The following is a 25,257-nucleotide window of genomic DNA, read 5'->3' on the forward strand; positions in this document are numbered from 1 at the left end:
CCGGAAAGCTTTCTAGATATTTCTTACGACTGGGGGGGTGGCACACTCCCCATCATTTTCATCATTGTAGATTTATATATATTTCGCTAAAGAAACACATGCAAAGTAATTTAATGAAAATAAGTGTCGAAGACTATCCTTTCTACGTGAGATGGAATGCAGTCTTTGAATGCTATCTCACCCCTTCTCGGAGTGATGTTATCACCGTCGAGGGGGAGGGACCGGAGACGGGCGGCTCTTCACTGAGCCGTTGTTTATGAGGAGAGTTGCAAATGACAGGCTATTGAAGTTCACCTCCTCCGGTCACACTGCCCATGTGTGGCACTGCGTCGCCTGAAGGGGCAGACTAAACAGAACGCTCCGCTCTCGAGAGCGATCTGACCTGCTGATTAGACGCCGATGTGGAAGCTTCGTCGTTTTGAGTATCTCTGAAACAAGCACACCAGCGCTTCGGTAAATTGTTTTTTTTTGCGTCACGTCTTTGCTGTCAGAGACGTACGCACGCCGCGGGTAATGTCTTTTCACACAGCCGTGCGCTACTGAAGTTTGCCAGAGTCTAGACACCCTCCAGATATCGTGTCACGTATAATTTTACACCTACAGATTTGGCAAGAGGAGACAGTTATTTAACACATATCTGCTGGGTGCTGCGCAGTTTGGCAAATATAAGTGTGAAATGAGGTTTATGCAATTCTCTGCTATTTCAGGTAAGCTGCATTCTGGGAGTATTAAATTCTAATAGCAGCCAAGAAATCCAAGGAGACCTTCTTCCTCTCTGAAATGTCACTTGCGTGACATTTCACGTTTTTTGTAGCCCTGCTCTGACAACCATCTTTGACCTATTGCAAAAGGTTGAGCAATGAACTTCAACTGATTAACAAGAAGCCTGGTCAACATGATTAGAATTAGGCAATTTGATGTAAAACAGCAGCTTGAAATTTGTTGTATTAGAGTGGAAGGAATTTCATATTGATGCAACTATATTTGCAAACCACCCAAACCCCACTACAAGGTATTTATCTTTCCAGTTTGAAGCACAAGAAGGGGTGTAGAAACATGAGAGCACTTGTAAAACAATGCAAATCAATGCATGATTATTGATTATCATTACGCATTGGGCAAATACCCATATTAGACAATATACCCACCATGCATGTTAGAAAACCAGAGGCATGAACTGCTCTGTGCGGTTTAGTGATATTGGATGGGATGGACAGAGGATACTAAAGCAACCATTTTCAAAGGTGGGCCTTTGTTGTTTTATTAAAGCCTTTGGCTGTTGGTTTCCATATTCACTTCTGCTTCTATTTGAATATCTAATTTAAATGAACCCCACCCACTGTGAATCTATTCACATCTGTTCACAAATGGGTGGATGGTGTACAGGTTATTGGCATCTCTTTGTGATTCTTGATTTATTTTTACGATCATCCTTGGGTGTCAACACTTGATTGTAATGATTTTGTTTCCCTTTCTCTTAAATCTATAATGCTCAGACTCCAGCTCTGCATAATCAATAGCAATTAAAGACAACTGGATCCTATGCAACATATAGTGGAGTATTTTTGGACAGACCCTCGTCATCAAGGGCAAGTCATTTGGTCTAAACCTACATTTTGCAGTTGTAGTCAAATCAAGTCCCTTATTAATAGAAATGTATAGAAGTAACTGTACTGAACTTGGGATTCATCCTATAACCCTCTGCTGACAAGTGTACTTTCACTGACCACTTTTGTAAGTCCACTTCAGTTCAATTAGTAGGAAGGGCCAGAATGCACAAAAAAAAAAGAAAAATATGCAAATGTTCCAAATGCTGTATAATTGTGACATCACTAGGCAGTCCAAGATTACTGGGGTTATTGAGGTGCATGCTGGGAATCTGAAAGATCCTGCTGGTTTTTTAAATGTAGCATTAGAGGCTCTTCCCTGTTGATGGCTTCCCACAGGCCTCAGCAATGACCTCTAACCTCTTGGTGACGTGTGATTGGTCGGTTGGCTCGCATGCGGTCACGTGTGATTGGTCGGTCAACTCAACTGCAGTCCTCTCCTCCAACTCTGCGGCTAACCATAGCCCGCGACTCCTGACAAACAAATTTTGGCAAAGGAAGTAAAAAGCGTTCGCAAAAAAAAGTTCACGCACGCGAAAAGGTCACGCATGCGACAAGGGAGCGCCCGTTCGAGAGCTCAGGGAAGCGCATCTATCTGGAAAAAGCCCCTCCAGCACGCTTCAGTGCAGCACGGCACCGCGACGCTGCCGCGGCGTTGCATGCTACCGCACAGACGCAGCGAGCCATCTGCTAGCTTTGAAGGGGTTTGAATGAGGTATTTATAGCAATGGATAACCACTGCATCTGTAACAGCAAATACCTATTATATATTATGCATGAAGCCAGTATGAGTTCAAGGGTCCTCATGCTATATCTGATGGCCTCTCCTCTGAACTGAATGCTTCGCTCGTACATCTGCCAGCAGACACGTGGTGTTCTGTGTGGGTCTGGGTTTGCCAAGCACACGTGTGTTTCGATTCTCATACGGAGGGAAGCATCTGCAGCTGACATCCCACTCTTTCCGAAAAGACGAAAACAAAACACACGAATGACAAAAAACGGAAACATTCACAGAATGTGCAGTTCTCACTGCTGACCAGAACTAGCTGACCACATGAGGTGAATGTAATCGGCCATTATTCCGGCTATGAGATTAACAAGGCAAGCAACCCAGGCACGGTCCCATGGGAGAAAGAGTTTTAAAAATGGCATTTTGTAGGCTAATGGTTGTATAATGCATGTATCCCTTTTCTTGTTAGTTGCTTGTCCAGAATTCCACCGATAATAATGACTGACCTGGATTTTAATGAATGTAAGTTGCTGTATGAAATAAGTTATTATTATTGTTATGATTATTATTGATATTATTGTTATTAATGATAATGATTCTTAGAGAAAAAGTTAAATGTGCAAGTTCCCTGCTATAATTAGTTTCATGGCTTTAACAACTCCATTGGTAAGAGTGATGCAATGTTAATGCCCAATGCACAAATAACCCAGTAGATGCTTATTAAAAAATTGTTTTGAACAAACTGGGTCAAGCAATAATAGAGGATATTTACAGCTAATGGAACACTTTCAGGAAATGGGCCCTAGTCTGAAACCCTTTTCAACTATTTTTGAGTTGTGTTCATTTTCCAATTTTCTTTTTATTTTTTTTTTTAGAAATGTACCATTTACTTTAACCATCCCTGTTAGTCTGTGTTCTTCACTTAGCAACAATTTTCAGTTCACTGTAGTGGTCCAGAAGATTGTAGCCTTTTTTTTCTTGCATTTTTCAATTATTTCAACAACTGTTCACTCAACAAAATTCTATAATAAAATGTTTTAAAAAATTATAATTAAAGAGCAAACACGCTGTGGCTAAATTAGTTCTGTGCTCACAGGGACAATGTGTGTGCATGGCTGAATAACAGTGCCTTTACTGGGCACCTTGGGATGCAGTCCATGCCTGAAGCAGCTTGAGACTACAATATCTACAGTAGAGAGCAATAAAAAGCTATTCACCACACTATTCACCAAATGTTCCTTATACAACTTTCTTTTTGTTTTCAAGCTCATCATCATTACTCTAAACCAGGACTGCCTGACCCTGTTCCAGGAGATCTACCATCCAGTAGGTGTTCACTCCAAAACAAACAAACTGAACTGCATTACACAGCTAGAGATCTCTTTGAGCTGCTAATTAGGAAAATCATGCGTAGGGTTGCACTGAAAACCTGCAGGACGGTAGATATCCAGGAACGAGGCTGGGCAGCCCTGCTCTAGCTGTTGAGTGAGGTGCGCTTTGTTAGGGTTGCAATGAAAACCCACAGGAAGCTAGATCTCCAGGAACAGTGCAGGGCGGCCCTGATATAAATGATAAGTTAATGTCTCTGCAAATGATTCATCGATCAATCGATTCGTGGTTCTCCCTGCAAGCAGCTGTGGAGGCCTTCTTCCTGAGCTCAATGAAAGTAATCTCTGGATGCTTTGAAGGTAACCCATTTTCTCCTCACGCACAGTATAAGGAGATGAGTGATGATCGCTTGGCCGCTCACCGTTGCCGTTGACCCTATTCAGTCAAAGTTGCCTGGAAACCTCCTCCGTGACCCCGTCAAAAATTACAGATGATCGGAAGTTCCGGGGATCAGAAAGAAAGGGGGTCCCCTCGTTAAATCACACTCAACATTATTATTATTATTATTATTATTATTATTGTTGTTGTTTATCATGCTGTCATTCTGTTTGTAGCAGAGGAGAAATTCAGCAACTGGGATCAGGCCTGCACTTGGTAATGACAGGCAATTTATAAACACACTGCACTGCTTGGTTTACTGGGCCAAATCAAGGTCAGGGAATGGTTTCTCTGGTCAATGACAACACTTTTAACACTACAAGAGCCAGGACTCCTGTGTGAAAATACCCTGAATGATTCAACTTATTTGAAATAATTTCCCCATTATTCTGAATGGATTCAATATGATTTAATGTATTTAAACCTTATGTGTAAACCCCTTTCTTTACATTTACAATCCTCTTTCATGGACAGCAGGCCAGTGGAAAGTTTCTGATATGATATCTGATCCGATACGGTTTTTTTTCTCTTCCTACCAGGAAACAGCCGCCATTTTGTCCCCCCCCCCCTCAACAGACTGTTGTTCTGGTCAGCAGGAAACTGCAGGTTGTGAATGAATGAAAGAGCATGTGGAGAAAATGTACTTTCACAGGTAGTGTCCCTTTCGCGTCCTCTGATTGAACCTAGGGTACCGCAAAAAGGAGGGCGGCTAGTAGGCGTCATTCACTATAAAATAGACTGTGCTGAAGAGAGAGTACACTTGTACACTTGAGAGAATAAAATAATATACCCTGTACAAAAAAAAAAAAAAATGTAATTCCTATGTGGTGAAACCAAAATGTATAAAAATATGTTGAACTACATGTGAACTGTTTGATTACAAATCTAAAATTGTGGAGTACTGAGCCAGATCAAGAGAAAAAATATTACCTTTGTCCCAAACATTAGGGAGGGCACAGTGTTTGGCACGTGAAGGCCTTTCTTCCTGTAGCTGTTCATGTTTGCTTCGAGGGCACAGAAGTTCTCTTTAAAGTCCCTGGCGTTCTGGAGAGGGAGGGAGGGGGTGGAGTTCAGCTCTGGGCTACCTGTTTCCAGCTAGCTGTGGGAGCACGCATGGTTCTCGGTTGTCACGGTGATGTTTAACGTCAGCTATGCCATATATCACAGGCACTGCGACTTTTCCAGAGGGGTGAAGCTGGCCGTGTGGATGAACGCACAGCGTAATTAAACATGCAAAACAGAGGATTAAACGTCCGCATTACATCAAGCGCAGTGCATCTGTGCAGCTATGTTGCTAGGAGACAGACAGACAGACAGACAGACAGTTGTGGAATGGAATGTAAGCTACGCATGGTTCCATCTTTCATGTTCAATCGGGAAAGTGGAACAATGGGAAATTATGGCTTTCTCATTTAAGAGTGGGTATTCTGCTACGGCTCATCGTATTAACACAAGGGAAATGATCGTGATTGTGATATTTATTTCAGATTAGCCTTTTTTTGTGTGCAAAATGTGCTGAATAATATTTCAAAAGAAGTTCTTCCTCTAGAAACCTTTGTGCACGCATTAGATAAATGTTATTTATTCATAGCCCGGATTCTTACGAGAGAGAGAGAAAAAAAACAGTATAACAAAGGCTATTATAATGGCAAAGACAGTGACTGATATGCCACATTCTAAACAAAAAGAGGGAAAAAAAAAAGTTCCGTTGAATGAACATATTCTTTTACGTTTTTTTAAAGAGACAAAATGGATGTGACAGGGGCTGTGGGGTTTGCCATGTGTGTGAGTGCTTCAGTTTAAAACGTTAATGAAATCTTAGCCCTGTCAACCACGCTGTCAACAGTGATGAGACAGTAGGGCTGCAGAATAGTTCCTTCACTCACATAATGGGGTCTTCCTTCCTCTGCATTGTTTCAGTGGATGGAAGCTAAGACCTAAGAGCAATTGGCAAATGTCATTATTATTATTATTATTATTACTTTTTCCAAAATGTTGAGACAGAACTGCATTTGGAACAACGAGGTTGCAGGTTTGAGTCCCATCTGGGATAAAGCTGATGTATACATGAGCAAGGTATGCAAGCGTGCCAAATCTACCCAGCTGCATAAATAGGTGGTATGCAAGCTTCTTACATTGCTGCAGATAATGGAATCGGCTCAGCAAATCTGACAGGAACATTAATTATTTAAAATAAAATTTTAGCCAGTTTATTTCTGGAAGTGTTGAAATGCCAGGGGTGTTCCCTAGCTGCCTGTGGCCGGTTTTATTTTTTTTAATTTTCTGATAATTTTTCGTGAAAAGACATGAGAAATATGCAGAGCACGCGTCGCAAAGTGAACCAGAGCTCGGGCTTCTGTCGGATCATTGCTGCTTAAGCCAAAAGCCTCTTAATAACTCAGAAACCGTAGGCGGAGAGATGAGTACGGAGGCCAAACGAGCAGGATCGCCGCGGCGGGATCGGGAAGCTCCTGCTCTCCCCTCAGCGGCGACACCGCGTCTCCGGACGCCGTTCGATTTTAACTTCCCTCGCGGAAAGTGACTCCCGGCTGCGGCGGGGGGAACACGTCCTGCTTTCCACGTGATCGCGCGGAGACCCGGGCGAGCGTTACGTAAGGAAGCGCCCGGCGGCGGCGGCGGCAGCACTTAAGACATCCATCAGCAGCCGGGACACGGCTTCCCTGGAGCCAGAGCTCGCGAGCGGGGAGCGCGGAGCCGGTTACGTAAGGGAAACCACTTGTGATCTGCAGTGAAGCTCACCAATACAACCCTGGTGTGCACCTTCTGCATTCTACAGTGGGTGTCTATTCTGAAAGTGCATCGTGTGGCTCTACCATGAAACGGGGTAAAGTGTTTGGGATGGAGCAATTATAAGTCCACTTTGAGAGGGGCAATTTACCTGGAGTGTGATCAGCACCCCTGAATAAACTCATTCCCTGGAGCTACTCAACAAGGTATATTTGTCATTTTACATGTGAAAAAAAAAATAATAATGTTCAGCCTGAAAAAAAAGAAAAAGAAATTGAAACTCTGTGCCACACTCCTCCACAATTATTTCATGTGATGTGAATGTTACCACCAGTGTACGTGAGACCACACCTACTTGTACCAGAGGACCAATCAGAAATGCCCGACTTGTCTCTCACAGACCACACGTGCTGTGATGAGGACACATGGAAATGGCATGGGCATGAAATCTTAATTATTCTATGCCTTTAGCCTGCGGATTGGGGAATTCAAAAAACTGCGGAAAGAGCTCTGTCAAAGTTCAAACAGCAAAATTTAAAAAGCAAAATGCACTCCACTCCCCCTGCGCTTTAATATTTCATTAACCGCAAAGCTTGGAGTTTATTCACTTAACGTGAAGTCCATCCACATTCGAAAGAAGGAAAACCCTGCTGGTGCATTCAAGGCAGAGTCGATATAAATAGTTAATCCTGTCACCCTCGCTTTACAAGTAACCACTTCTTCAAGAAGATGGAAATGGGTTCCATTAAAAAAATGCCACTGTGCTGCTGTGCCCCTTAAAGGCTGTATTCTGGTGCATTGATGGGCTCTATGGTCTGGTATCTTTTAAGCTCTGTTCTGGTGCATTGATGGGCTCTATGGTCTGGTATCCATTCAGGCATTGTTCCAGTACATGGATGGGCCCCATGGTCTGGTATCTGTGCCAGGTAAACCAGGCACCACTGTGCCAGGTAAACCAGGCATTTCTGTGACAGGTAAGACAGGTAACCTGGGTAACAGTTTGCCAGGTAACCCAGGTACCAATATGCCAGGTAAACCAGGTGAATCAGTGCCAGGTAAACCAGGTAAATCTGTGCCAGATACCACCGTACCAGCTAAATCAGGTACCACTGTGCCAGGTAAACCAAGTAAATCTGTGCCAGGTAAATCAGGTAAATTTGTGCTAGGTGTGGACAGAAGATTTAACAGACACACGAGTATCAGCACAGTCGAATGAGCCGTTCAGCAGGACAGAACAGATCACTGAGACAGACCAACGTGACACTGCGCTAGCAGCAGGTGGCTAACGACCGCAGGGCATTAACCCTGTGTGTGGAGACTGTTAGTTCATGGACTGCTTCTTCTGTACCGATGGTGCTCATAAACAGTTCAGCTCGCTTCTGACGAAGTCCGATCACATTCCGTTCCTTCTACATCATGATGGAAAATAGATAATTAAAAATAATAGATGCATAAATAAATGTACTTCAGCAGTTGTCTGGTGGAGCTGAGAACTGCTTTTAAACTGGGAGAAATTCCGGTTTTTCTTTTTGTTAAAAGATGATTGGCATTGGCACATGTATTAAAAATTCATGTTTAGATGTCAACATGAAAATTTTTTGTGTTGAGAAGTTAATGTTATTATGACTTTCAACTATCTAAAGAAGCACAATATCACAGTGCTTTGCAATTCCTTATGAAAATTATTACTACTACTACTACAAACAATAATAATAATAATAATAATATGGTAGGTATCATTACAGTGTTAGCTAAGATAACGCTTAATAGGCATTTCAGGGTGTTTTTCCTTCCAAGGTACTGACAATCAAACAAGTGTTTACTCAGTGTAATCTGGATTTTATCCAATTTAAGCTTGTGCCGAAAAAAAAAAAGAAAAAAGCTGGAATTAAATTTTCACGCCTGATTAGGGGCCCGGTGACCTGTGTTAATGCGCAGTCACACATTCTTCACTGTGACTGTTTATAAAAACATGTATCATTTCACCTTAGAGAGTAATCTGTGCTTTATTCACTGCTCTCTGAAGGAAAATCACAGCCCACAGGTAATCATATGTCACTCCCGTGTCAGTGCGTGCTGCGACAGAGTCATATCGGGAGTCTAATATTAACTTTGGACGGGCAAAGATTAATGGGTGCAGTTTAATCATCTCCGAGGAAGGTAACCATGGTAGCCAACCGACGGGGCCCTAAGACCACAGCCAAACGGGAAACGAGCGCGAGCCTGTTGCTAAGTGCGCTATCAGGCCATAAATATGGGCGGAATTCAATCCTTCTGCCTTAGTGCCTTTTCTCCGCCATTCAAATGAATAAATAAATAAATGCAGTCACTTGCATTAAAAAAGACAATCCTGGTTCCTTTAATAGTTGTTGTACTGTTAGGAGGGTGAAGGAGAAAACCCAAAACATAATATGCTAATATTGTCTGTTTTGTACTTTATATATGTATTTGTCTTATTATTTATTTATTTTCACTTTTAGTCACTGTATGGGAGAGAAAGAAAAAAATTGAAATAAATCTTTGTTCAGGTTCAGAACTCAGTTCCTATATTCTGAGTAGATGGTATAAAACCTTCTTTAACAATGTTAGCCATTAAGCCCTCATCTGGACTACACAGTGATGTAAACAACGCGTGGCAGAAATAAGGCCCTGCCCCTGTCACACACTCGCACCCGGATATGTACACAGAGTGGCTAATTGGCTGTGGCGTCCAGCAATGCTACAGCACAACAGGTGTAGAATATTTATGTCTTCGGCTTCCTACTTACAGTAGAGCTGTTTACACCCAGAGAGAAGAAAGGGAAACACGGGCTGAACCGTGGAGGTCACTGACTGCAGGGGTCTCCCTGTGATCTTCCCTGATTCCACTTGACAGGTAGTCAACATCAACTCGAGGGGAGGGGCGGGTACCCTGCAGACCAATCAGACGATCGCGGGGGGGTGCGGTTTATGCCTGTAGGGGCGGAGCTAAGATGGCCTAGTATAGGCATCACAGGTACTGATTCTCCATGGTGCTTCAGTAGAGTGACAGAAGGTAAACAGGACCAGGTCAAAACCTAGCATATGGCTGGACCTAACACACGTGATCCGGCCAACCAATGGTGTAACTTCATGACTCACTCACTCACTCAGTCACAGACATTCGGGTTTGTAGGGCTGGTCAAGCCGAAAATGAAGGCTCTCTCTCGCCCTGGGGCAGTTTTTTTTTTTGGGGAGGTGGGCGGGGCAGTTTGCCCTGGGCGGAGGGGGGAGCTGGGGGGGGGCTGAGATCTGAGATCTGAGATAGACGGCTCTCGCTCACGTCCCCCCCCCCCCCCCTCCTCTTACGTAAGCCGTGTGCCTCCAGTCAGAGGCGCTGTGTGTGGTCCCGAGCGGTTGCCAGCGGAGTGTAAAAATAGCGCACACACCTCGAGGCGGACCGCGGCATCTGGTCGCTGTGGCTCTCACGGGGGGCGGGGGTGGGGGGGGGGCAGCAGAGCAGTTGGATCAGGAGGGAAACCGGGGGTCATGAATCTCACACATGCAGAGAGGAATCGACTCTGATGAGAGTGCACTTTCCATCTGATAGGGAAGATCTCATATAATAAATGTACCTGTGTACATACCATCTGTCTCTCTCCACCCCCCCACCCCTTCCCAAAGGAGCAGAAGAAGACTGCATAGACCCATTCCCCTCATTAAAACAGGGGAGCCAATTTGTTTCATTCGCCCATGCAAAGGGGGAGGAGCCAGACTGTAAGCAGTGCAGCGGTTCCATGCGTACCGTGAGGGTGATACATCTGAGCAAGGAGTTCCAGAATGGGACCCGCTCCCCGGGGAATTCTGGGATAGGACTGCTGAGCCAGCGGAGGCCCCATTCTGCCTCCTCTCCCTCCTCAGAGGGGCTGCTGGGTAACGGAGACACACCTGGACCTGCAGCACCTGGGCTCAGCACGTGGCCCGCCTGTCAGCCCCCATCAGGGTGGAGACAGAAGTTAAAAAGAGCTTGTACTGTGTGTGTGTGTGTGCGTGCGTGCGTGTGCGTGTGTGTGTGCGTATGCGTGTGGGTGCGTGTGTGTGTGTGTGTGTGTGTGTGCATGCCTGTATGTGTGTGTGTGTGTGTGTGTGTGTGTGTGTGTGTGCATGCCTGCATGTGTTGTGTGTGTGTGTGCGTATGTGTGTGCGTAGTGTGTGTGCGGTGTGTGCTGCGTGTGTGTGTGCTGTTGTGTGTGTGTGTGTGTGTGTGTGTGTGCATGCCTGTGTGTGTGTGTGTGTGTGCGTGTGTGTGCATGCCTGTATGTGTGTGTGTGCGTGTGTTTTATGTGCTGGTTTTTGACTGGCTGAATTGTAAAAAAGTGGCCTCTAAGGCAGAAAAGAGGAAAGCTGTGGTTTGAAGCTGATATGGTAATTTTGTGCACACGTCAGTAAAATGGCTGACAGCAAAGTGACCTCGGCCTTGTTTACTCCATACCTTCATTTGAAGCCGACAGTCTCCGCACAAGTTTGCCCTGAGAGGCACCTGCACGGTCCAAAACCAGTTCAAAGCTCACCGCGGCCCACGCCGGTACTCCGAAGCCTCCCAGAATTCCCGGAGTTTGTCATGTGAATGAATGTCTTGCACCCCCGCACACAGATGGAACCGATGTTTTTTTTTGCGGTCAAAACAGCCGTGGGAGGCAACAGACTCAGACCAGGCAGTCTGGGGGAAGGAATGCCTCGATCTGGCTCTTACTTAAGGCACGCCTCAATCTGGCTCTCACGTTTGTAATGAGAAAGTAAAACCCTAAATACTATGTTCCGGATTTCAGGGTGCCGTTTCCAAGGAGATCACAGGATTACTGTAAAGATTGCCACACACCCAAGTTCAGGCCTGTTTTTCATTTCTAAAGTTCCCTCTTTTAATCCATAAAACTATCACAGTCTAGCCCAGAACCTGCTGCTTCCTAAACTTCATTTGCATTGAGGTGTGCTGTAAGGCAGCTGCCCTGAAGATATTTAAATATCTTTAACAGATTATTAATTAATCTTATATCTCTACTCAAAAATTCATACTGTCCTGAGTCAATGCCCCCTCAATGTCCGTTTCCTCAGAATTCACATAGTAACTTAACAGGGAAACCATCTTGGATTTCGATATGTGGACACTGCTCATTTTGAAAATAATTAAAATAAATTCAACATTATTTAACACATTTTATATTCTGTGGTTAGTTAAGGAATTTCTCTTTTTTTTTAAATACACTTGCTTGTTTACAGCTGAGGCAAATGATCTGAGATCCACCCCCCCCTCCCCCACTCATGTAAATGAAAGTTAAATGTTTAGCATGGGGACAGGCTCCAGCACCCCCCACGACCCTGCCCAGGATAAGTGGGTATAGATGTCGGATGTTTAGCATGTTTTTTCCCCTCATTAATTATAATAAATAATTACTAACTCCCGAGAGCTTGATTTAATCAGTGGCCCACTGTTAGGAAACTCACAGAACTGGCAGTTCTGTGCCACTCCCCACTGTGGTCATGCAATCATGCCAACGTGCTGCTGTGCTTGTGACCCACAGCCAGCGGGTTGCAGGTTTGAATCTGACGTGGAGCTCTACTGGTGTACTACTATGTGTCTCTCTGGAAAAGACTCTGTGTGTCACTCGCTTAGTGTACAGAGAATCTGTACCTCCTTAAACTCCTTTGGACGTTGCTCGCCTCCTTTGAAATTTTAGACCAAAGAGACATGCTTGATTAACCTGAAACGAACCCAAAATAGACCAGCAATCTATCCTCAGACCACTGAGGTTTAGATGGTCTGTAATTGGCTGCATTATCCATGTGACTCTGAAGCTGAGAGAGCTACAGCATGTTTTGTATGTGCTGTGGAAATTTGGCTACTAGTAACTTCGTTCAGATTTTTCCTTTCCAGCTTTTGCATTTCTTTTAATTTGCTTTAACTGCAGGAAATGCACGACACTTGCGTATTTCTGATAGAGAGCTAAAATAAAGCCAAGCGGAAATTCTCACGAGCCAACAGATCTGCTGGGATAACGACCCGACTACATAATCAAAGTGAACTTACGAAATTCTGAAATGAGCTTCCTTCCAGGTTAAAGCGTGTTTCTCGTTGACCTACATGCCCCATAGGGCCTGGAGCGCGCCCTCAAAAACAGCAGCGTATTATTCCTCAGGAGCGGCTGTATTCAGCGGGTAATTGTGCCAATTTCACCCGGTGATTTAATTTGCGTGGGCTTTTTGACGCAGTGCCGCAGCTGACGGCCGGGCGCGGGGGGCTGATGGGGCCTGCTGATGTGCTCTGCTCCTGAAAAGCAGCGACTGGCGGGACCAATTAGCCGGAGCGCCTCGCTTTTTTAAGCGGCCAGACCCTAAAACGGCCAATTTCGGTCTCTGAGTCCACCCTGGGTCCGAAAACAGAACAGGTTTTTGAACGTTGAAAAAAAAAAAAAAAAAAAAAACAAAGAACTAGGATGTGGTGGAAGACTGCAGCTCTGTGCATTGGTGCGTGTGTGGCTGCTTTGGTGCTTAATTCTCTTTCAGTGCTGAGAAACGAGTGTATAAATTCCCAGCCTGGCTCTCTCAGACCGCAACCTCATCATCCCCTGATTTATGCTCGCTCCTTGTCCACCTCTGCTGACGCGTGGTCAGCGTTCTGGCACAAAATGGCTGCTGTGCACCTACACATTGGTGGTGGGTGGGGAGTTTCCTCTTCATCACTGTAGACCACTTTGAGTGTAAGAAAAGCACAATGTAAATGCAATTCATTATTATTATTATTATTATCATTATTATTATTATATAGAACATTTTTAACTGCATGCAGAGTTTGTACAAAGCCCCATATTTATTACTGACCAAAAGGCAAGCGCTTGGGTTTTACTCATGCAACATATGCCGAGTGCATACAGTTGTCTTGCCTCTGTCTTTAACCCATTTAAAAAAAAAGAAAAATCAAACAGCTGCTCAGCTGACTCCATTTTAGCAGGTCTGAATCAGAACGCTGCATTTCGGAGGTTCGGTGGGTGACTAATAGGCTGTTATCTCTGGAAAGCACGCGGCCACTGGAACACAGACAGCCGAGCCGCCTGGACCTCGGCGCTGAAGAAAGTGACAGGTTCTGGCAGGTGTCTCTCTCAGGAGAACATCACCTTTATGATTCCTCAGACAGGCACAGTGATGATTTTTCCTGGCTAAAGATATCTCGCAGCGCTGAAGTCCTGCAACGTTGGTTTTTTGGTTTTGGATCATGTGAGCAAAGCATTTTATGAGGAATGGCACATCCGCAACCCTATTTGACTATCAACCCTCATTGATCTCTTGGAAAAAAAGACAGAGAGATTGACAGAGAAATAGAGAGACTGAATTAATTTCCACAGCAATTTGGATGCATTTAATACACACTTTTTAATGTTAATCTAGAGACAAAATGGGTAGTATCCTCTCCAAAAGAGGCTTCCTCTGTGGAGGAATTCAAGGTTCATTGTCAGGCAAAATGGTTAAATATAGGAGCTTTCATAATTTTCCCACCTACAATACAGGGTTCTATGAAGAACTAAAAAAAGGGTTCCCTTATGGAAACAAGCCAAAGAACCCCTTTTTTCCCCCTTGAGTGTAAGTATAGTTATAGTTCAGGGTATAAACTGGCATTCAGTACAATTGACTGTAAAGCGATACCACCAGCATTTTTCATAAAAAAATATGGTCATGGTCGTATTTACATTGGCCGCAGTTTGACAGATGCTCTCCTGACATGCTTTAGGATGAGGCCGTGTCCAAGTGCCTCTAAATGTCAACTCCGATGGGATATTGAAGGAAGAGGAACATGCGTCTAGCGCTAATTTAGACTGAGTCACCTCTCCCCGGCACCAAATGAGACCTATTAGCGGCTAAAGGGCGGCATTTTCGGTAAAACATGAGGAGCAAAATAATTAACCTCACTCCTACAGATAGCCCATTACGCTTTCTGCATTTATTTATCTTTTTTATTTTTATTTTTTTGGTTTACCCTGTTTAAAGGAATCAGCCTCACACGAACGCGTAGGTCTATAATCAGCGCACCTAGGTGTACGCGAGTCTTATGCGGCACCGTCCGTGGTGGTCCTCGTTTCCCTGGTAACGTATGCTTTTAATAATTAGTGGGAAGAGGCAGAAAGAGAGACGCTGTGCAGGGAGCAGCCTGGGTAAAAAGTGTTCAGCTCGTTGGCGATTGGGGGGGTTAGCCAAAATGGGGTGAAGGGCTCCTTGTTCCACTGCCGAATTCATGAAGCCTCTGCATCTGTTTCATAAGCAAAATGTTTGTAAAGAGCGGAGGATGCTGGTCCAGAAATCCTGAGCTTGCGTTATGCACACAACCTCACTGGAGAAATGCAGCCCTAACTCAACCATTTAATAATGCACAGCGATCTGAGCGTCAGTTTGAATACATCCATCCATTATCTACAACCGCTTATCCTGGACAGGGTCCATCCATTATCTACAACCGCTTATCCTGGACAGGGTCCATCCATTATCTACAACCGCTTATCCTGGACAGGGTCCATCCATTATCTACAACCGTTTATCCTGGACAGGGTCTATCCATTATCTACACCCGCTTATCCTGGACAGGGTCCATCCATTATCTACACCCGCTTATCCTGGACAGGGTCCATCCATTATCTACAACCGCTTATCCTGGACAGGGTCCATCCATTATCTACAACCGCTTATCCTGGACAGGGTCCATCCATTATCTACAACCGCTTATCCTGGACAGGGTCCATCCATTATCTACAACCGTTTATCCTGGACAGGGTCCATCCATGATCTACAACCGCTTATCCTGGACAGGGTCCATCCATTATCTATACCCGCTTATCCTGGACAGGGTCCATCCATTATCTACAACTGCTTATCCTGGACAGGGTCCATCCATTATCTATACCCGCTTATCCTGGACAGGGTCCATCCATTATCTATACCTGCTTATCCTGGACAGGGTCGCGGGGGGTGCTGGACCCTATCCCAGCGATGAGCATTGGGTGAGAGGCAGAAATACACCTTGGACAGGCCGCCAATCTATCGCAGGGCACACACACCATTCACTCACACACTCATACCTACGGGAAATTTAGAGTCTCCAATTCGCCTACTTGCATGTCTTTGGACTGTGGGAGGAAACCGGAGTACCCAGAGGTACCCACGCCTGATTTACCAGGTTGTTGTTTACCGGGGCAGTGCACATTTGTAACAATGATACTACATACTAACAATGATTTTTAGTGATAATACTTTGTCAAATTACATGCTGTCACATTCAAGACATATTTCCATATTTTTCTGGCAAGACTCTGAGCTGAAGTGTTTTTTTCTTTTCTTTTCATGAGCAATTTTAAACTTCAGAATAACTTCTCAAATAAAGAAACCATTTAAACAACAGCTCTTGCTTTTTAGAAAAACAAAACTCATTACATTTCCTGCTGCGTTAGTTTTAGAACCAGCATTACTAAAGATAATTATATGACAAAACTTTTAATCCATTTTTTTTTTAATTCTGGAGATTTGTGACTAATTTACTGAAGAAAATCATATCCTTGAACCCTCCTTTTTTTTGGGGGGGGGGGGGGGTAATTAGGCAGCAGACAAGTGAACACATCTGTCTCTCTTCACCAGCTCACCGCTCAGCGTGTGCAATGAACACATCTGTCTCTGCGTAACAGCTCGCGGCTCAGCAGGCGACTGAAATAGAGGCATTGTTCTGGAGCCCCGTGTGGGTGAGTCACTTGATGTGGCATTTTACTTGAATGTCGAATCACTCCACAGAAAGGAGGCATGATGATGATGAAGCAATCCTTCGTTCGGACATGAACCGCTCTTTCCCGGTCCTGTGAGATAGGCAAGAAAACCAGGCCGGGCCGGACTGGACCGCTCGCCTGAAATCTGCGCCCGCAGATGAGCAGACGCTTCGGCGAATGAGTCATCAGACGAGCGGGAGCGGAGACGGGAGCCAATCGGAGACGAGCAGGGACAGTGGGTGCGCACGTGCCGAGAAATTCTCCCCCGATCCCTCCGCGGGAGCGCTGTCTCTTCAAACACATCTGCGCTTCGAAGCTGTGGTCTTTCCGAAATCTACAATTAGCCTCCGCCAACACTCAGCCTCAGACGTGGCGCAAGTCGTTCAGAAATAACTGAAAACAATCATCGCGTGTCACGCACTCCATCTTCAAAAAACCTCAGAGCAAAACAAACAAGAAGAGATTCGCTTTGCTGTCGGCCGGCCAACAAGCGCTTCCTCCCCCACCCCCGCGTGTGTGCGCGTCTGACAAATTCTGTAAGTTTGGGTGTCTTTGCAACAGTTGTTTGAAACAGCACTCGTCATAACTCTAGCACCATCTCCCCCTGTAAATAGCTAATGGCCCTAATGCTATTGTTTAACAGTGCGGGGAAGTGACCTCATTCACACTACACCCGACCACCATTTTCCCGCCTTTTCCATTACAGGCAATTAGCAGACGCTCTTATCCAGAGCGAGTTACATTGTACCCAATTATACAGCTGGATATATACCGGAGCAATGCAGGTTGAGTGCCTTGCTCAATGTTACAACGGCAGTGTCCTACCGGGGAATCGAACCTGCAACCTTTAGGTTACGAGACAAACTCCTTAGCCATTATACTACGCTTTTCCGTTTTCCCGCCCTTTCCGCTCTTCACAGGCGACACCTGAACGGCCGTCGGACAGGTGAAGAGCAGGTGAAGAGCAGGTGAAGAGCGGGTGAAGAGCGGGTGAAGAGCGGGTGAAGAGCGGGTGAAGAGCAGGCGAACAGCAGGTGAAGAGCAGGTGAAGAGCAGGTGAAGAGCAGGAGAACAGCAGGTGAAGAGCAGGTGAAGAGCAGGTGAAGAGCAGGCGAACAGCAGGTGAAGAGCAGGTGAAGAGCGGGTGAAGAGCGGGTGAAGAGCGGGTGAAGAGCGGGTGAAGAGCGGGTGAAGAGCAGGTGAAGAGCGGGTGAAGAGCGGGTGAAGAGCGGGTGAAGAGCGGGTGAAGAGCGGGTGAAGAGCGGGTGAAGAGCGGGTGAAGAGCAGGTGAAGAGCGGGTGAAGAGCGGGTGAAGAGCGGGTGAAGAGCAGGTGAAGAGCGGGTGAAGAGCAGGTGAAGAGCGGGTGAAGAGCAGGTGAAGAGCAGGCGACGGGCCCTGTCGGGGAGGCCTGCTCACCGCTGGACACACAGGCTAACACCATTAGCCTCGAGATCAGAACGCTGTGTTCGGCACACGAGGGATTCAGTCGCTCAGACTGTCTAACACCACCTGGAGAAATGCTGCAGCTTTCTTCTGAAGAACAGATTTGCCCTTATTTTGTCCTTTGTAGTGCACACACCCATCTCCCCTTGTCTCCACACTGAAACGTATTTACCACGGAGACAATCATTAAATGGCAAATATCGAGAACAGTATAAATAAACACACACACACACACACACTCGCACTGACACATTACACGCACACACACCCATTTATACAATATAATATAACCACAGATACAGTGTACTGTGCTTGTCAGTATATTACATAAGCCTGTCTGATTTATTTAATCATACACAGTAACTCACAATGAGAGCAGTCGTGTGGAATTTCCGTGCAGAGTCTGTTTGCAGAAATTTGGAGTCTGATCTATGTAATTAATGTGTCAAGCCGAATCTGGGTATATGACTATGAAGACTGGGACCGAGCGTGCATGTTTCAACGACTGTGACCATTCCACTACCTTCTCTACTCTCTACAGGTAAATAGGGTTGCCAGATTTAAAATTGGAATCAAAGCTGGACGCTGTGGAAACTGATGGCAGACTGAGGAAGGGGGGTTCTATCAGAATGTATCACAGACTGGGGGGGTGACTGAGATACAAATCAATTCCTCCATCAATTAAGCAGTCTGGACATGACTATAAACTGGACACGTACAAATAATTTGAAATCCGGACATTTCCAGTCCAAAAAAAACTGAAAAACTGTACATCTGGCAACCCTACTGTTAAAACATGATTATCGTGAGAGCCGCTGTCTCGGCCAGCCAGCCATCAGCCAGCAAATGAGGGATGCTGCATGCAGGGTTGCCAGACATTCGATTTTCGACCGGTGGTCCCGACAAAATGTAATGTGTGGTCTGAGTAATTGAGAGAAAGGCATATAGTGGTAGTTTGTAATGAATATGCGTGTCAAGGCCTGAAAATGTCTGAAATGTACAATGTTCTCGTAATGGTGAATTGGACAATATTTACATTCCGTCCGCAATTATCCGATCGTTATACATCATTCTGGGTCACACAAAGCACATGAACTGTAGATATCCTCAATCAATATATTTTTTTATGACAAACAAGGTAGGGCTGAATCTATAGCCTGCCGATAAAAGTGATTTTGCATCAAGAGTGTAAAGCAGCAAAAACTGAAGGCTATTTCCGTTTCCATTTTTTTTTTTTTAAAGTGTCGACAGTCTTTCTATTCTATCCTTTAATTTTCTTTTATGTGCCCTGATATGACCTCAGCTGAAAAAGATTCAAAGTACAATAAAAACTGAAAGTTAAAAACGAAAGACCACTCAGGCTTTTGACCGCATGATCTTGGGATGAATCAGAGCGCGTGATTCAAACATGGAGCAGCTCTCAGAAGCACACCCCCCCAGTCGGCATATGAAGCTGTGAGTTTTATATGCATTATATTTTATTCAACATTTTCAGCAGTTGCTATGTATTATTAAGCATCAAATAATGGTTAGAATTATTTCATAACTGCATTCGAATAGTTGCCCGGTATGCAAATGCTCTATCAAAAGAAAATATTTTTCTAGCGTGCCATTGGTCGGTCACATCTAGAGCAGGAGGACGGTTCGTTACAGCTCATCACTGGGCCTCCCACTGAAATGACCCAGGCCACCGGGGAACAGGTGGACCCGGAAATGAGGCGACGTTAGGCTTCATCCTCCGACGCCCCGCTCTCCTTGTTTCAGCAGCTGGCCCCCCGTCCCGCTGCTACTACCCTGTCCTTCTTTCGCCTGCCTAATACAACAACAAAAAAACGAACTCCCGCACCGCGACTCAACACCTGAGCGACCGTCACGACCCAGAGTCTCGTTAAAGGACACCTGGATGCTTCTGTGAGAAAAACAAACCCAGAATAAAACTCTAATAAAACTCCTGCTGCAGCCCAGACAGAGCAGCCAAAACACGCTTATCTAATGCAAAGGGATGCCTGATCACGTCTGCAGTCTTTCTCTAATTGTCGCAGTGGCCCCTCTTCAGCGGAGGACAAATATAGACCAGCATGCTCTCCACCGGAGCTCGGGATGAGAGCCACGGCATCTTCTTCAGCCCGCCTCTTATCGGAGCCGTCGCTGGAGCACGCTTCATCCACAGCAACCACTTTCCCAATTAGTTTAGCACGTGTACCAGCCATTAAGAGCTTTAAGAGCGGGCTCAAGATACCCTTTAAATGTAACGGGAAAGAGGGACAAGTGAGGATGTGTGTTGAACAGGAGAACCAATAAAGCGAGCGTATTTTCAACCAAAACAGGGGCTCCATATTAAGACCTGGCTACCTGGACCAGACCTCAGCTAAATCAGGTAAATCCTTGAGTAAATCATGAATTCTCCATCAATGAATGAATGAATGAATGAATGAATGAGTGCATGAATAGTGTGGTACCGGCGCACATGCCCTCCAAAAGCATGGGCTTAGTGCACAGCTGAAAATGGGGGGGGGGGATTCAACACGTAAATGAAATAAAAGCCGACAGTCTTTACTTTTGTCTCGTACTCAACTTTTGATCTGAAATCCGAATGCCTGGAGTGTATTCGGATAAATCCAGAATTTCCCCCCGCTGTCCCCACGCAGTACGATTGGCCAAGCTGGTAATCACGGCACACACACCTAGTCGCTCGGAGAATGTCGCCGAGCCACAGTCCCCGTCATTCCCCTCTCCCCCCCCCCCCCCCCAGCCCTCGCCCCTCGCCCCTCACCCCACGCCCCGAGCCTTTGATTAAACATTCATCGGTGACTCATCCCGACAGCTGCTGACATTCAGCGAGGCTGTGTGGTAGGGCTGTGTGTGGCGTGGGGTTTAGGCTGTGGTAGAGCTGTGTGGTAGGGCTGTGTGGTAGGAATATGCGGTGTGGTAGGGCTGTGTGGTGTGGTAGGGCTGTGTGGTAGAGCTGTGCTGTAGGGCTGTGCGGTAGGGCTGTGCGGTAGAGCTGTGCGGTAGAGCTGTGCGGTAGGGCTGTGTGGTAGAGCTGTGCGGTAGGGCTGTGCGGTAGGGCTGTGCGGTAGGGCTGTGCGGTAGGGCTGTGTGGTGCGGTACAGCTGTGCGGTAGGGCTGTGTGGTAGAGCTGTGCGGTAGAGCTGTCGTGAGCTGTGCGGTAGGGCTGTGCGGTAGGGCTGTGTGGTAGGGCTGTGTGGTAGAGCTGTGTGGTAGGGCTGTGTGGTAGGGCTGTGTGGTGCGGTAGGGCTGTGCGGTAGGGCTGTGCGGTGCGGTAGGGCTGTGCGGTAGGGCTGTGTGGTAGAGCTGTGTGGTAGGGCTGTGCGGTAGGGCTGTGCGGTAGAGCTGTGTGGTGCGGTACAGCTGTGCGGTAGGGCTGTGTGGTAGAGCTGTGCGGTAGGGCTGTGTGGTAGGGCTGTGTGGTAGAGCTGTGCGGTAGGGCTGTGTGGTAGAGCTGTGCGGTAGAGCTGTGCGGTAGGGCTGTGTGGTAGGCTGTGCGGTAGGGCTGTGTGGTAGGCTGTGTGGTAGGCTGTGCGGTAGAGCTGTGTGGTAGAGATGTGCGGTAGGGCTGTGCGGTGTGGTAGAGCTGTGCGGTAGAGCTGTGCGGTAGGGCTGTGTGGTAGGGCTGTGTGGTAGGGCTGTGCGGTGCGGTAGAGCTGTGCGGTAGGGCTGTGCGGTGCGGTAGAGCTGTGCGGTAGGGCTGTGTGGTAGGGCTGTGCGGTAGGGCTGTGTGGTAGAGCTGTGCGGTAGGGCTGTGCGGTGTGGTAGAGCTGTGCGGTAGGGCTGTGCGGTAGGGCTGTGGAGGCTGTGCGTAGGGCTGTGCGTGGGTAGAGGCTGTGGTGGTGTGGTAGGGCTGTGCGGTAGGGCTGTGCGGTGTGGTAGGGCTGTGCGGTAGGGCTGTGCGGTGCGGTAGGGCTGTGTGGTAGGGCTGTGTGGTAGAGCTGTGGGTAGGGCTGTGTGGTAGAGCTGTGCTGTAGGTGTGGTAGGGCTGTGCGGTAGGGCTGTGCGGTGTGGTAGAGCTGTGAGGTAGAGATGTGCGGTAGGGCTGTGCTGTAGGGCTGTGCGGTAGGGCTGTGCGGTAGGGCTGTGCGGTAGGGCTGTGTGGTAGGGCTGTGCGGTAGGGCTGTGCGGTAGGGCTGTGTGGTAGAGCTGTGCGGTAGGGCTGTGTGGTAGAGCTGTGCTGTAGGGCTGTGCGGTAGGGCTGTGCTGTAGGGCAAATGTATTTGAGCTTCATCTGGCATTGCAGGCCTCGGGCCGTGATGGACTGGTTCGTCTTTTCCGAGACGGTGATCTTATCAGATGATGCCCTTTGCAGGGTTTTTTTTTTTAGGATCAGTCACCCCGCCTCCCCCTCCCTGCCCTGTTCTGCGTGGGCAGCTCCTCAGTCTCTCAGGTGGCATTTGAGGTGACGGGCCGTGGGCACGAGTGCGGGGGGTGCGGGGGCGTGAGGTGTGGGTGCAGGGGAACAAAGCACCTCTCTCAGAGACCCAGGCCTGTGCTCCTCTCCTAATTATTTATGACTCTAACATTTTGATGAAAGGCTCTGGTGGCAGAAGGAGATCCCTACAGCACGGGAGATGCTTTCTGGGGGTGTGTGTGAGTCTGTGCATGTGTGTGTGTGTGTGTGTGTGTGGTTGTGTGTGTGTGTGTGTCTGTGTGTGCATGTGTATGGTTGTGTGGGTGCATCGTTGTGTGTGCATGTGAATGTGAGTGAGTGGTTGTGTGTGTGTAGCATTGTGTGTGAGCATGTGCATGTGTATGCATGATTGCATGTATACAAGTGCATGCACATGCATGGTTCTCTCTGGGAGTGTGTGTGTGTGTGTGTGTGTGTGCATGCATGTGCATGATTGTTTGCGTGTATGGTTTTGTGTACACAGGTACATGCATGTGCATGGTTCTGTGTGTGTGCATGACTGTGTGTGCATGGATTTCTGCATGTGCATGGTTGTGTGTGTGTGTGCATGGATTTCTGCAAGTGCATGGTTCTGTGTGTCTATGTGTGTGTGTGCATAATTGTGTGTGCACATTCATGTGTGTGCATTGATTTCTGCATGTGCATGCACGCACATGCACGTGTCTTTAAACACCTGTGGGAGGTGGGAGCTGCAGATGTTGAAATGAAAAGGCCAGCGCTGAGAACTGGTGAACAGTAACTTCATACATTATGCTGCTGAAGCACTATCAGGGACAACAGATGGAAATGAGCGTTTAGCTAAATCTGCTGCAATATATTTATTGCGCACTGTCCTTGTCACATAAATAAATAAATATTAAACACTAGAACAGCTTGTTCCAGGGCACAATATGCATATAGCAATACTATTATATCACCAAAAAAGTACTTACTAAATATGTCAGAACAAAATGGCAATAATGCTACAGAGATGAAAGGGCTTCCTGTGAGACATGCTAGCATCGACATGTGACAAGTTAGCATTGCTGTCACCTTTTTACACACACAGGCGTCTTCCATTACTGTTGCAAAACGCTGTGCATTATAGCTACTATTAAGGCTTTCATGCCATAGACATAAACATTAGCTTTATTTTCAGAACGTGTGTTCTGAATCAGAACATCTTCACACAGCAGACATACTGTATTTCACTGAAGTATTTATACATTTGGCATATACACTACATGGCCAAAAGTATGTGGACACCTGACATGTAATATCTCATCAAACATTATGAGTGTTGCATTAATATGGAGTTGGTCCACCCTTTGCTGTTATAACAACCTCCACTCTTCTGGAAAGTATTTGTACTAGATGCTGGAGCATTGCTGCAGGGATTTGATTTCATTCAGCCAGAAGGGCATTAGTGAAGTCTGGCTCTGATTGGGTTATTAGGCCTGGTTCGCAGTTGGCTTTCCAATTGATCCCAATGGTGTTGGATGGGGTTGAGGTCAGGGCTCTGTGCAGGCCAGTTAATTAATTTCAGTCTTACAACAATTAAATGATTAAATACTAGTATATGAGTAGTATCAAGAATGCATGCAAAATATATAAAATCGCCCAGAAATAATATGCTTTCACACAACACCACTGTTTAATGAAAGCTCAGTATACCATAGATCTATGTCACACCTATATACCATATGTAAACCACACGTTTTTCTTTCCTCTAGAAAACCAGGTTTATTTGATTCACAGTCTGTAATTTATGAAACATGAAAGATCCCCTGTTCTATAACACTCAATAACACGCAATAATTTTTTTTGAAAAACTTCCAGCTATCACAGCTGACATGATGTGTCTCATTCAGCGAGTACAACGCATACACAAGCCTCTTCTCAGGTGAAGGGAGGCATGTGGCTTTCAGTCCATCTAAACTTCTCCTGGGCATCCACCCAAAAAAAATAAAATAAAACAAAAATGAATGCATTAAACCATCAGAGCTTAAAGCTGTATCTCTGCTACACTGCAGTTTTTTTCTTCTTTTTTTATAGGCTTGGACATTTTATATCAGTCTGTCTTCCATTAGTGTACAACTGGATTTTTGTAAAGTTTTCCAAAAACTCTGAGTCCCATGCCTGCCTAATGGTACTGCGGCATATGGCATTCTGATGTGCCGGTGGTTGCTTCCATCTCCGAGCGCTCGGTTCGAAGACAGTGAAAGCGAGTTTACCCACAATCCCTGGTTCTCTCTGACCCCTGTGTGCTGCGACTACCAATTCATTTCTGCTTTTTGTTGGAATGTTCCAGAGAGATCCAGCATGTTAATTTTGAGTATGTGCCATATGTCAGAGATGAGGAAATAATGTCTAAATGGAATCTGTTGAAGCCACGGTTTGTCTTTGGAGCAGGTTCTCTCACAGAATTGTATAATTTAATCCATAAATCCTCTGTCCTGTTTGCTTTAACAAACTCATTTGTTTTTGTCTTTATCCGTTTGCCCTACTTACTCTTTTTAAATGACGTGGGCGTGATGAACACACACACAGCTGTTACTCTGTTGAAAGTGTTGCTAGGTAAAATGCCCATTGATGACATCATCTCAACAGAAGTGCTTATACCAAGTCCAGTCTCCTTCCTGTCCTTTGTGTTCGATTTGGGTGAAATTGAATCATTCTAAACTTTTAGTAAAATGGGTTTTTTGAGAGACGTATTTCATGATTGGTGACTAAATCATGTACATTTGGTTCAAGTTTTGTACTTTTTTTGTACTTCTGTTTGTTGTTCATCATCTGTATTTTGT

General features: G+C 46.0%; 1 long non-coding RNA gene across 1 annotated transcript in view; it reads right to left on the reverse strand.

Moving 5' to 3' along the window:
* Positions 1 to 4,291: 4,291 nt before the first annotated feature.
* LOC135256076 (uncharacterized) overlaps positions 4,292 to 25,257 on the reverse strand; it is a 31,846-nt gene continuing 10,880 nt past the window's right edge. Inside the window, exons 3-4 of the long non-coding RNA XR_010330362.1 lie at positions 5,035 to 5,148; positions 4,292 to 4,787 (exon numbers count right to left, since the gene is read on the reverse strand). This is a non-coding gene — a long non-coding RNA (uncharacterized LOC135256076). The remainder of the gene's footprint in view (positions 4,788 to 5,034; positions 5,149 to 25,257) is intronic.

This window comes from Anguilla rostrata, chromosome 5, assembly GCF_018555375.3.
Source record: "Anguilla rostrata isolate EN2019 chromosome 5, ASM1855537v3, whole genome shotgun sequence".
NCBI classification, from domain to species: Eukaryota; Metazoa; Chordata; class Actinopteri; order Anguilliformes; family Anguillidae; genus Anguilla; species Anguilla rostrata.